The sequence below is a fragment of the Euleptes europaea genome, chromosome 21 (genome assembly GCF_029931775.1).
Source record: "Euleptes europaea isolate rEulEur1 chromosome 21, rEulEur1.hap1, whole genome shotgun sequence".
In the NCBI taxonomy this organism is placed as follows: Eukaryota; Metazoa; Chordata; class Lepidosauria; order Squamata; family Sphaerodactylidae; genus Euleptes; species Euleptes europaea.
Genome location: NC_079332.1, coordinates 10,322,672 through 10,332,227, shown reverse-complemented (window position 1 = coordinate 10,332,227; position 9,556 = coordinate 10,322,672). Strand labels below are relative to the sequence as shown.

The 9,556-nt window shown below is 48.4% G+C and overlaps 1 non-coding gene across 1 annotated transcript; it reads left to right on the top strand.

Annotated features, from left to right (window-relative positions):
* Window positions 1-4,641: 4,641 nt before the first annotated feature.
* On the top strand, window positions 4,642-4,713 carry TRNAA-CGC (transfer RNA alanine (anticodon CGC)). Its single transcript has one exon. It is a non-coding gene; the product is annotated as a tRNA-Ala (tRNA).
* The last annotated feature ends 4,843 nt before the right edge of the window (window positions 4,714-9,556 follow it).

Here is a 9,556-nt window from a genome sequence, read left to right as displayed (position 1 = left end):
TGCAGTCGATAAAAGACAGAAAGTCTTATCTAAATACATTTCCCTGTACAAGTGGCTAGCTAGTCCAGCGTCATGTGAGCGCAGATATGATTGTATTGTTTTTACAGGACAGATCTGTAGAAACGTCTGCCTCCATGCAGACCATGTGGGGGGGGGAGAGACAGAATGGCTACTGAGAAAGAAGGAGGGTGGGTCAGAGGGCAGTCCTCAGGTTCAGACAAAGAGGAACATCCCATTCAAGAGATAACAACTACAAATTTAGAATAAATTAGTGCCCCCCAATGTCCAGGCAGAGCCCCGTGGTGCAGAGTGGTAAGCTGCAGTACTGCAGTCAAAAGCTCTGCTCACGACCTGAGTTCGATCCCGACGGAAGTTGGTTTCAGGTAGCCGGCTCAAGGTCGACTCAGCCTTCCATCCTTCCGAAGTTGGTCAAATGAGTACCCAGCTTGCTGGGGGTAAAGGGAAGATGACTGGGGAAGGCACTGGCAAACCACCCCATAAACATAGTCTGGCTAGGAAACGTCGGGATGTGACATCACCCCATGGGTCAGTAATGACCTGGTGCTTGCACAGGGGACTACCTTTACCTTTTTAATGTCCAGGCATGCTGAGTCGCTCTCAATCCAACACTTGGCTACTGCGAACCGAGTTTTAAAAATTGCTCAGAACACCGAACCTGGAACTCGCAGTGCATGTCTGGGCTTGTCCTGTGTGAATCTGTGGCGCTGAGACTGTGGCTTTAGGCACCCTCCTCCTGAACAGTTTTAGGCAGTAATATCTCACAGGGTTGTTGTAAGGCTTGGAGTGTGATACTATTTGCGAAACATTTGGTGCTTCTGTAAGTACTACGTAAGATTCTTCGGAGTCCAGGACTCTTCTCCTTTTTACAGACCATTGTTCATGCATTCTGTGAGAATCTGAGTGCTGTGTTTGATGCAGACTGTGTAAATCCACTTTGTGCAAAGCTTTTGGGGACAGGCCTCGTTTTATCCTGAGCGCGGGGGACCTAGATTTCCCGCTGTGCAGACAGTGAGACTGCCTTGGCACATTGGAAGCTTGAAGGAAATGGGCAGCTTCATGTGATGGCGGTGTGCTCGGTGTGAAAGGGACCTTCCGTGCATGAAGGGAATTATTTAGCTCTTCAGTCTTGTGACGCCAGGGAAGGAGTCCTGTAGTCGGTGCCAGAGGCTACCCCAGTAATTGCTAAGCCGCTGTCCAAATCTCCATTTCCAAAGAAATGCTTGAATTGATGCCAAAGAGGGGTTTTCGCGTGTCTTGGACTTCTTCCTCTCTTCCCTTTCTCCCCAACCGGTTTCGAGAACTGTCCTTGACCCCTCATAAATCCTCTAGGCTGGGGGCTTCCGAGCTTGGTCGCCCCCATCGAGGAGCCCTCTAAGTGTTTACTTTGGAGAGGCTATAGAGGATTTGGGCCCAGAAAGAGTTTGCTGTTCAGGTGGTGATGTACATTGCATTTACTTTCCTCTATTTTTACCCAGGTTCCTTCTGGTCTTGCAGCAGTAATGCCAGCTCGCCGTAGCTCTGTCGAATTTTGTATGTTTTGAAGCATTTATTCCACTCCCTGATTGGCCGGCTTGGTGGTTTAGGGCGCAGGACTAGAATTTGGGTGACTTGTGGTCAAATCCTCATGTGACTATGACGCTTCCCTAGTAACCATGTCGTGTTGTCTTTCTGAAATCTACTTTGCAAAGGGGTTGTGAGATAAATGGGGAGAGCCATACATACTGCTATTGAGCTCGTTAGAAGAAGAAGGAAAAATAGCTAGATTAGCATTCAATGCAGTTCATGATATAAAATAAAGCGAGCTGTTAAGACAGTGGTTTAAAAACTTTAAAAAACACAGCAGAAGCGTTACAAACTCACAAACTTAGCCAAAGATGCAAGAAAACATAAGAACATAAGAAAGGCCCTGCTGGATCAGACCAAGGTCCATCCAGTCCAGCAGTCTGTTCACACAGCGGCCAACCAGGTGCCTTTAGGAAGCCCACAAACAAGACGACTCCAGCAGTGTTATCCTGCCTGTGTTCCATAGCACCTTATACAATAGGCATGCTCCTCTGGTCCTGGAGAGAAAAGGTATGCATCATGTCTTGGTCTTGTTCCTGAAGGGTCAACCCATCAACGACTACTAGCCATAATGACCAAAGAAGAAAGTGCTGTTAAGTTGCAACAGACTCATGGCAACAACACCCATGGAGTGTTGCAGGCAAGACATGAGGAGAGGTGGTTTGTCATTGCCTCTGCATAACAACCACAGTCTTTCTCGGTGATCTCCCATCGAGTCACTGATTGTGGCCAAGCTTGCTTAGTTCCTGAGCTCTGGCCAAACCTGGGCTAAGCTGGGTTATTCCAGCTGCTCACATTGACAAAAGGGAACAGAGGCACCATGCTCGTGCTGAGAGTCTGCATCAGGGGAGGGGCTGTGGCTCAGTGGTAGAGCATCTGCTTGGCATGTAGAAGTGTCCCAGGTTCAATTCCCGGCATCTCCAGTTAAAGGGACTAGGCAAGTAGGTGACATGGAAGACTTCTGCCTGAGACCCAGGTGAGCTACTGCCGGTCTGAGTAGACAATACTGACTTTGATGGACCAACGGTCTGATTAAGAATAAGACAGCTTCATGTGTTCAAAAGCTTCCCATTTGGGGAGGGGCCATGGCTCAGTGGTAGAGCATCTTCTTGGCATGCAGAAGGTCCCAGGTTCAATCCCCAGCATCTCCAGTTAAAGGGACTAGGCAAGTAGGTGACATGGAAGCTTGAGACCCTAAAGTGCTGATGCCGGTCTGAGTAAACAATACTGACTTTGATGGACCAAAGGTCTGATTCAGTATAAGGCAGCTTCGTGTGTTCATGTATAGTCTGTTTGTTGGCCCTCTGGGGCAACTTCTTGGCCGCTGTGTGAAGCAGGAGGCTGGACTGGATGGACCAGGAGTCTTGCCCAGCGGGGCTCTTCTGATGTTCTTGTGACTGGATGCCTGAACGATGATGTTGGTTTCCTGGCAAGCATCCCTTGAAGGAGTGCTGTGCCAGTACAGATGGGTTACCTCCGAGACAGCGCTGTCTTCTGGAGATTGAGCTTGGACTGTCTTTCCAAACTCTCGATCTGCACAATTTGTGCTGAGATGCGTAGTTGTGTGTTTTTGCATAACAGGTTCTGCATCTTCCAGTCAGGTGGTTTAGCAAGGAGGTGTTAGCCATTTGATGATGGAAGCTGCGGTTGCCACTTGGCCCAAGCTCTCTTGGAGCACGCAGGTCTGTGTGGATGTAGCTCAGGGGTAGGAGGGGCTGTGCCTCAGTCGTAGAGCATCTGCTTGGCGTGCAGAAGGTCCCAGGTTCAATCCCCGGCATCTCCAGCTGAAAGGGACTAGGCAAGTAGGTGATGTGAAAGACCCCTGCCTGGGACCCTGGAGAGCTGCTGCCAGTCTGAGTAGACAGTACTGACTTTGATGGACCAAGGGTCCCATTCAGTAGAAGGCAGCTTTGTGTGTTCATACTTTCACTGCTATTTCTCAGTTGGAGGCGGATAAAGGCTAGGCTGAGGCTGGTTTAAATGGCTTTAAAGGGGCCTTGGACAGATTCACAGTGGGTGGGTCCATCAGTAGCTATCTGCCATGATGGCTAAACGGAACCTCCATCTTCAGAGGCAGTGTACCTTTGAAAGCCAAGAACAACCACATGAGAGGGTGTCTGCAGTGTCTAGCTTCTGCTTGTAGGCTTTCCAGTGGCATCTGGTTGTGTTGGGAAAACAGGCTACTCCGATGGACTGCTCTTCGAGTGACTCGATTGAGGCCTCTCAGCGAGCTGGGGTTCTTTGCTCTCCTTTCTCGAGCCCTGTTTGAAAGCGTTCCCTGCCCAACACTGCTCCGGTTTCTGTCGGTGTGTCTGTGAACGAGAATCTCTGTCAACCCGGCGACAGGCCCACATTTCACCGGGCGTCTTTTGGAGACTCGTCTAACAGGTTACGAAAGTGACTCTTCTTCTTGCTGTGGGGATTTCCCTGCGACTTCCCGGCACGCTGCCTGTTTTGGAGTGGAATCGGGAAGCTCTCCTACGGGGAGGTGACCTCAGATCTTTGTGTTGCCAGAGCTCTGAAGCCTCCGGTAGTTCCAGCGTCTCGAAGAGCAGCTTGTACGAAATCAGGCTTGTTGTGTCCTCTCTTTCTCTCACCCCCATTTCTTTTAGATGATTTTCTCTCGTCTGATCCTGAATCTGTTCTTGGCGGCTAAATTTATTCTGTAATTAACGCAGCCTCGCAGGGGTGTCGCACCTCTTGGGTAATGAATCCAGTTTCCTTTTTTGAAGCGAAAAATTGGAACCACATGATGAAGTTTCTTTCCTCTCTTTCTCCACCCACACCCTTCTCGGCATGCTCTTTTTAAAAATATATATAAAGCTGAGCAGGTGTCTTCTCATCAGATGCCACGCAAGAAAAGAGCAGTCCATGTTTTTAATCCCATTCTCTTTCCCTCCGCCCCCTCTTTACATGACGTCTAGACAGGATCGCTTGAGGAAATCTTAAATAATCCCTTCCTGAGGTTGGACCTGCTAGCCCGATTCTGCTCCAGCATCTAAATAAAATTGCAGTGATGCTAAATAAATGTTGGTGGTATTAATAGAAGCGATGGGAGGGGCTGTGGCTCAGTGGTAGAGCATCTGCTTCGCGTGCAGAAGGTCCCAGGTTCAATCCCCGGCATCTCCAGTTAAAGGGACTAGGCAAGTAGGTGATGTGAAAAACCTCTATCTGAGACCCTGGAGAGCCACTGCCAGTTTGAGTAGACAGTGCTGACTTTGATGGACCGAGGGTATGACTCAGCATAAGGCAGCTTCATGTGTTCATATGTGGCTTGCGTCCTGGTTCTGAGTCTCAGTTCGCACTTCCCATTTATCTTCTGCTTTTCCTCCGTGGAGTTGACTGTGGCATACAGAGGTGGGATTCCCCTACCCTTTTCCTTACAACAACCCTATGAGGGTAGGCCGCTGCGGAGAGAGTGACTGGAGCATTTAGCGAGGAATCCTTTTTCACTCTTTGCGGCACTGTCTAGGCTTCCTGCCGAGGTTTCTGTCTGTATGTGCACAGCCGCTTTGAAAAAATCACTGCTCTCTGGCTTTGCAAGAAAAAACAAGAGCGCTCGTGATTTGCTCCGGAGTGGCGGCTACTCGGATGCTTCCGTCTGCTTCCAGTTCCTCATTTTGGTAAAGGGCAGTTGGACAAAAGCCTGTCTCTCAAGGAAATGAGCTTCTCCTGCCAAGCCGCCTCGTAGCTCCCGCTTCTTTCATGTGTAGGTTTTTGCTGGAAGAGATCGAGCAGAATTGTGCCGTTCTTTTCTTCCTCCCTTTCTTTGGGTGGGGGAGAAAGTTAACGCCTCTCCCAAAGTGTAGGCAGCCCTCAGGGGAAGTGTGAACGCTTCTTACACTTCTCTTTTCTTCCTGAAAGAGTGCTGGAATCCTGACTGCAGGAAGACTGGAGTTTGCAGTTGGTGTAAGCCCAAGAGGTAATATGGGTGACCATCGATCACTGTCTCTGGAGTTCAGCATTTTAGTGGCCAGATACACCCCAAATTGAGGGCAGCAGGAAAAGAGGAAGACCCAAAAAGAGATGGATTGACTCAATAAAGGAAGCCACAGCCCTTAGTTTGCAAGATCTGAGCAAGGCTGTTAATGATAGGACATTTTGGAGGACTGTGATTCATAGGGTCGCTATGAGTCGGAAGTGACTTGACGGCTCTTAACACACACACACACACACACACACACACACACACACACACACCAATTAGTCAATTGTCCACATCCATTACTAGTGAAGTATACCGAAAGCATTCACTGCATGGGAACGACAGATTGGATATTTTGGGGCTAGATGGATCACTAGTCTGATCAAGCTGGCCGTTTCCTAGCTTCTTACACCTCCCCGTCTTCAAGATTTTCTAAGCACTCGAAATATAACTCTCCCTTCCTACCAGGAATCACTCCAGGCAACATACAATCCCCCAACCTTTGTATTTTACCAGTTTATTGATTGCTGTGTTAGCTTATTATTGTAGGCCGCTCTGAGCCCAGCTTCACTGGGGAAGGGCGGGATATAAATCAAATCAAACCACAACTCTGTAAGGTAGGCTGGACTGCTATAGCAAGTGGCCCTACAGCCACTGAGATCTCTGGACCATGCCTGTTATATTAGGTGCCGTGGAACACAGGCAGGAGAATGCTGCTGCAGTCGTCTTGCTTGTGGGCTTCCTAGAGGCACCCTGCTGGCCACTGTGTGAACGGGCTGCTGGACTTGATGGGCCTTGGTCTGATCCAGCACGGCTGTTCTTATGTTCCTTCCTCCCACCCTCCCTCCTTCCTTCCAGGGTCAGAGGAGCATGCCTATGATATTAGGTGCCGTGGAACACAAGCAGGGCAATGCTGCTGCAGCCGTCTTGCTTGTGGGCTTCCTAGAAGCGCCTGGTTGGCTGCTGTTTGAACAGACTGCTGGACTTGATGGGCCTTGATCTGATCCAGCAGGGCTGTTCTTATGCTCTTAAAGTTGCTCTTTTTTTTTTTTTTTTCTTATTGGGCTTTTAGGGACCCGTGCACCATCTTGTTTTCCTTTCCAGTCCCTCTCACCTTGTGGAGGGGGGGAGAGAAGTTGCGCTCTCATGTCAGGGCTCCCTTTCTTCTTCATTGTCTCTTGGTGGCAGGTGTGTGCCTGCTGATAGTTTGGGATGATTCAGGTCCGCTCCGTGCTGTGGTTATGGTTGCTTTGGAATTTGCTCTTGGGATGTTGTGTTCAGCTGCAGAGAGCTACTAACAAGCTACTGTTGGATTCCCTGCAGAGCGGTTGCTTACAACTTATGTCTTGGTAGCGCTATAAAGTGAACGCAAAGGCAGCTTTATTTTTCCCCCAGCCCTGCGTTGCCAGGGAGTGGTTGGACGCGAAGGCAGAAGGTCCCTGGCATCTCCAGTTTATTTTATTTATTTGCATTACATATAGTCTGCCTTTCTCAGTGGGACTCGGGGTGGATTGCATAGAATAAATCTGTACAATCAGCAAGGTGGGACATCCGAAAGACAATGAAATAGTTAACAGGACCTTCAGGACCCGTGGCTCAGGGGTAGAGCATGCAGAAGGTCCCAGGTTCAATCCACGGAATCCCCAGTTAAAGGGACTAGGCAAGTAGGTGCTGTGAAAGGCCTCTCTGCCTGAGACCCTGGAGAGCTGCTGCCAGTCTGAGTAGACAGTACTGACTTTGATGGACCGAGGGTGTAATTTAGTATAAGGCAGCTTCATTGTTCATGTGTTCAGTAGTTGGTGTTGAGGGAGACCCTTCTGTGCCGGAGACTTTGTCTGAGTAGACAATGCTGAGCTGGGTACACCCTATAGTTAGAGTTCCCAACACCGGCTCTGCAAGTGACAGAAGATTTTGGGGGTGGAGTTTGGGGGAGGATGTGATGTCACTTCTGGAGGGTGCTCTGGGCTTCCTCCTGGAGTGTCACTTCTGTGGAGTGTCCCCCCTGCCCCTCTCCGAGGGATGTCTTATTCACCTTTAAAATCTTAGAAGTCTTCGCCTGGAGTTAGAATCTTCCTTTGGGCGCCTGTTCTGGGTTCACCACCATGTGAAATGCTGTGGGTCGTTACGCAACACAGGGCCTTCTCTGCAGTGGCCCCCGGTGTTGTGGTGCTCCCTCTTGAGGAAGATGCTCCTCGCTTCTTCCCTGTTAACGCTCAGCGCTTTTGGAATGCCTCGACTGCCACAATATGGACAGCTGCTGTGATCTTTCTGTTGTTCTGATCCACCCGGCCTTTGCGATGTTGTGTTGTGTTTTATGTGATTCTAGTTCTCGGTGAAGTTTTTTGTTAGCCCACCTGGAAGGCAAGGGTGTACATATCTGAATGAAATAAAAATAAACTGAAGATGCTTTGTTCCTGTATGCGTGCGAGATCAGGGGCTTTCTTTTTTTTAAAAGATGTTCTTAATTAAGAGTACCGTCTGGTCGCTTGGGAAGGAAGAGTTATAATTAATCTTATGTAGAAAACTAAACCGGTCTTAAGGAATTGGAAGCGCTTTTAATACCGAACAGTTATGGGGATTACTTTTACTTGCCATGAACAGCATGTTGACTCTTCGGCATCATTCCCTGTGGCGTCGGCGTTCCCCAGGATCTGCTCCGAATTGCGGCTGAGGGCAGGCCGGCTCCACAAACCTGTTTGATTTTGGTTTGCATCCTGCATCTCCTCTTTCCTCCAAGATGCTTAAGACGCGTAGTTACCACCAAGGAATCCCTGCTGTGGGAGGATGAGGCCATCTAATATTGTAAGTCGGCTGGGGGGCCCTTGGCAGGAGCATGATGGGGCTTTCCCCAGCACAAGGTAGGGGCTTTACCTGCTCAGGGAACTCCCAGGTATACAGAAAAGATAACACGTGTGCCCCCTTTTTTGTTAATTTACAAACTGCCTGATGAGTTGTTTTCTGTTGCCCCAGAAGGTCGGACCAGAACCAACGGGTTAAAATTAAATCAAAAGAGTTTCCATCTAGACATTAGGAAGAATTTTCTAACAGAGTGGTCCCTTGGTGGAACAGGCTTCCTCGGGAGGTGGTAAGCGCTCCTTCCCTGGAGGTCTTTAAGCAGAGGCTAGATGGCCATCTGTCAGCAATGCTGATTCTTTGACCTTAGGCAGTTCATGAGAGGGAGGGCACCTTGGCCATCTTCTGGACCACTGGGTCACTGGGTGTGTGTGGGGGAGGTAGTTGTGAATTTCCCGCATTGTGCAGGGGGTTGGACTAGATGACCCTGGTGGTCTCTTCCAACTCTATGATTCTATGATACTGAAAATGCTTCAAAAGGGCATCCCAGTGCAAGTTAAGGGGGTGGGCAGAGAAAGAACTCGACCTGCTCATGCCACTGAGGGCTTAGTAAACCCTAGAAGGGAGATTTTTTTGGAAGGTAGGATTTCAAAAATACCCTTCTCCTTCTTCCTGAAACTTCTCATTGGTCCCCTAGCTTGTTCTCTGCTCTCTGACTTGGTTTTTGCCCAGTACTTCCTCTCTCCTGTGTTTGTTAAATGCTTTGTTTGAACAAACTTGATTCTTTCGGAAACGAAAGGGTGTGTATTGCTCTAGTATTTCATCCACAGTCCTGTTCCCACTACTGCAAATATATTTCCTACTGTCAATATTTTTTGTTAAATTTTTTTGCTATTTACCTTTGGCTACATTTTGTAATTCCTGTTTTACATTTGTTTGTTACTTGTTTAATTTTTGTGGAGTAAATAATTGTTAGTGTGCTTTTTATCGCAGTGTATTGTGATTTTGGTTTGTAAATCTTTCCGTGCGGATGCCTGAAACTGATCGTGGAGAAGATGTTGATCATAATCTACCTTTTTGTCCTTAGTTCCTGAGTTCACAAAATTTGAAGGATGCTGGTTTGGTGGGCAGCGGCCTTGAAAGGGGTCCCTTTCATGAGCTTTCCAACAGGTGAAAGGAATCCAACCAGTGGTTTAGATTTTGCTTAGTTAAGGGTAACACTATAAAAAAAGAATTAAACAAAATATATCTTTA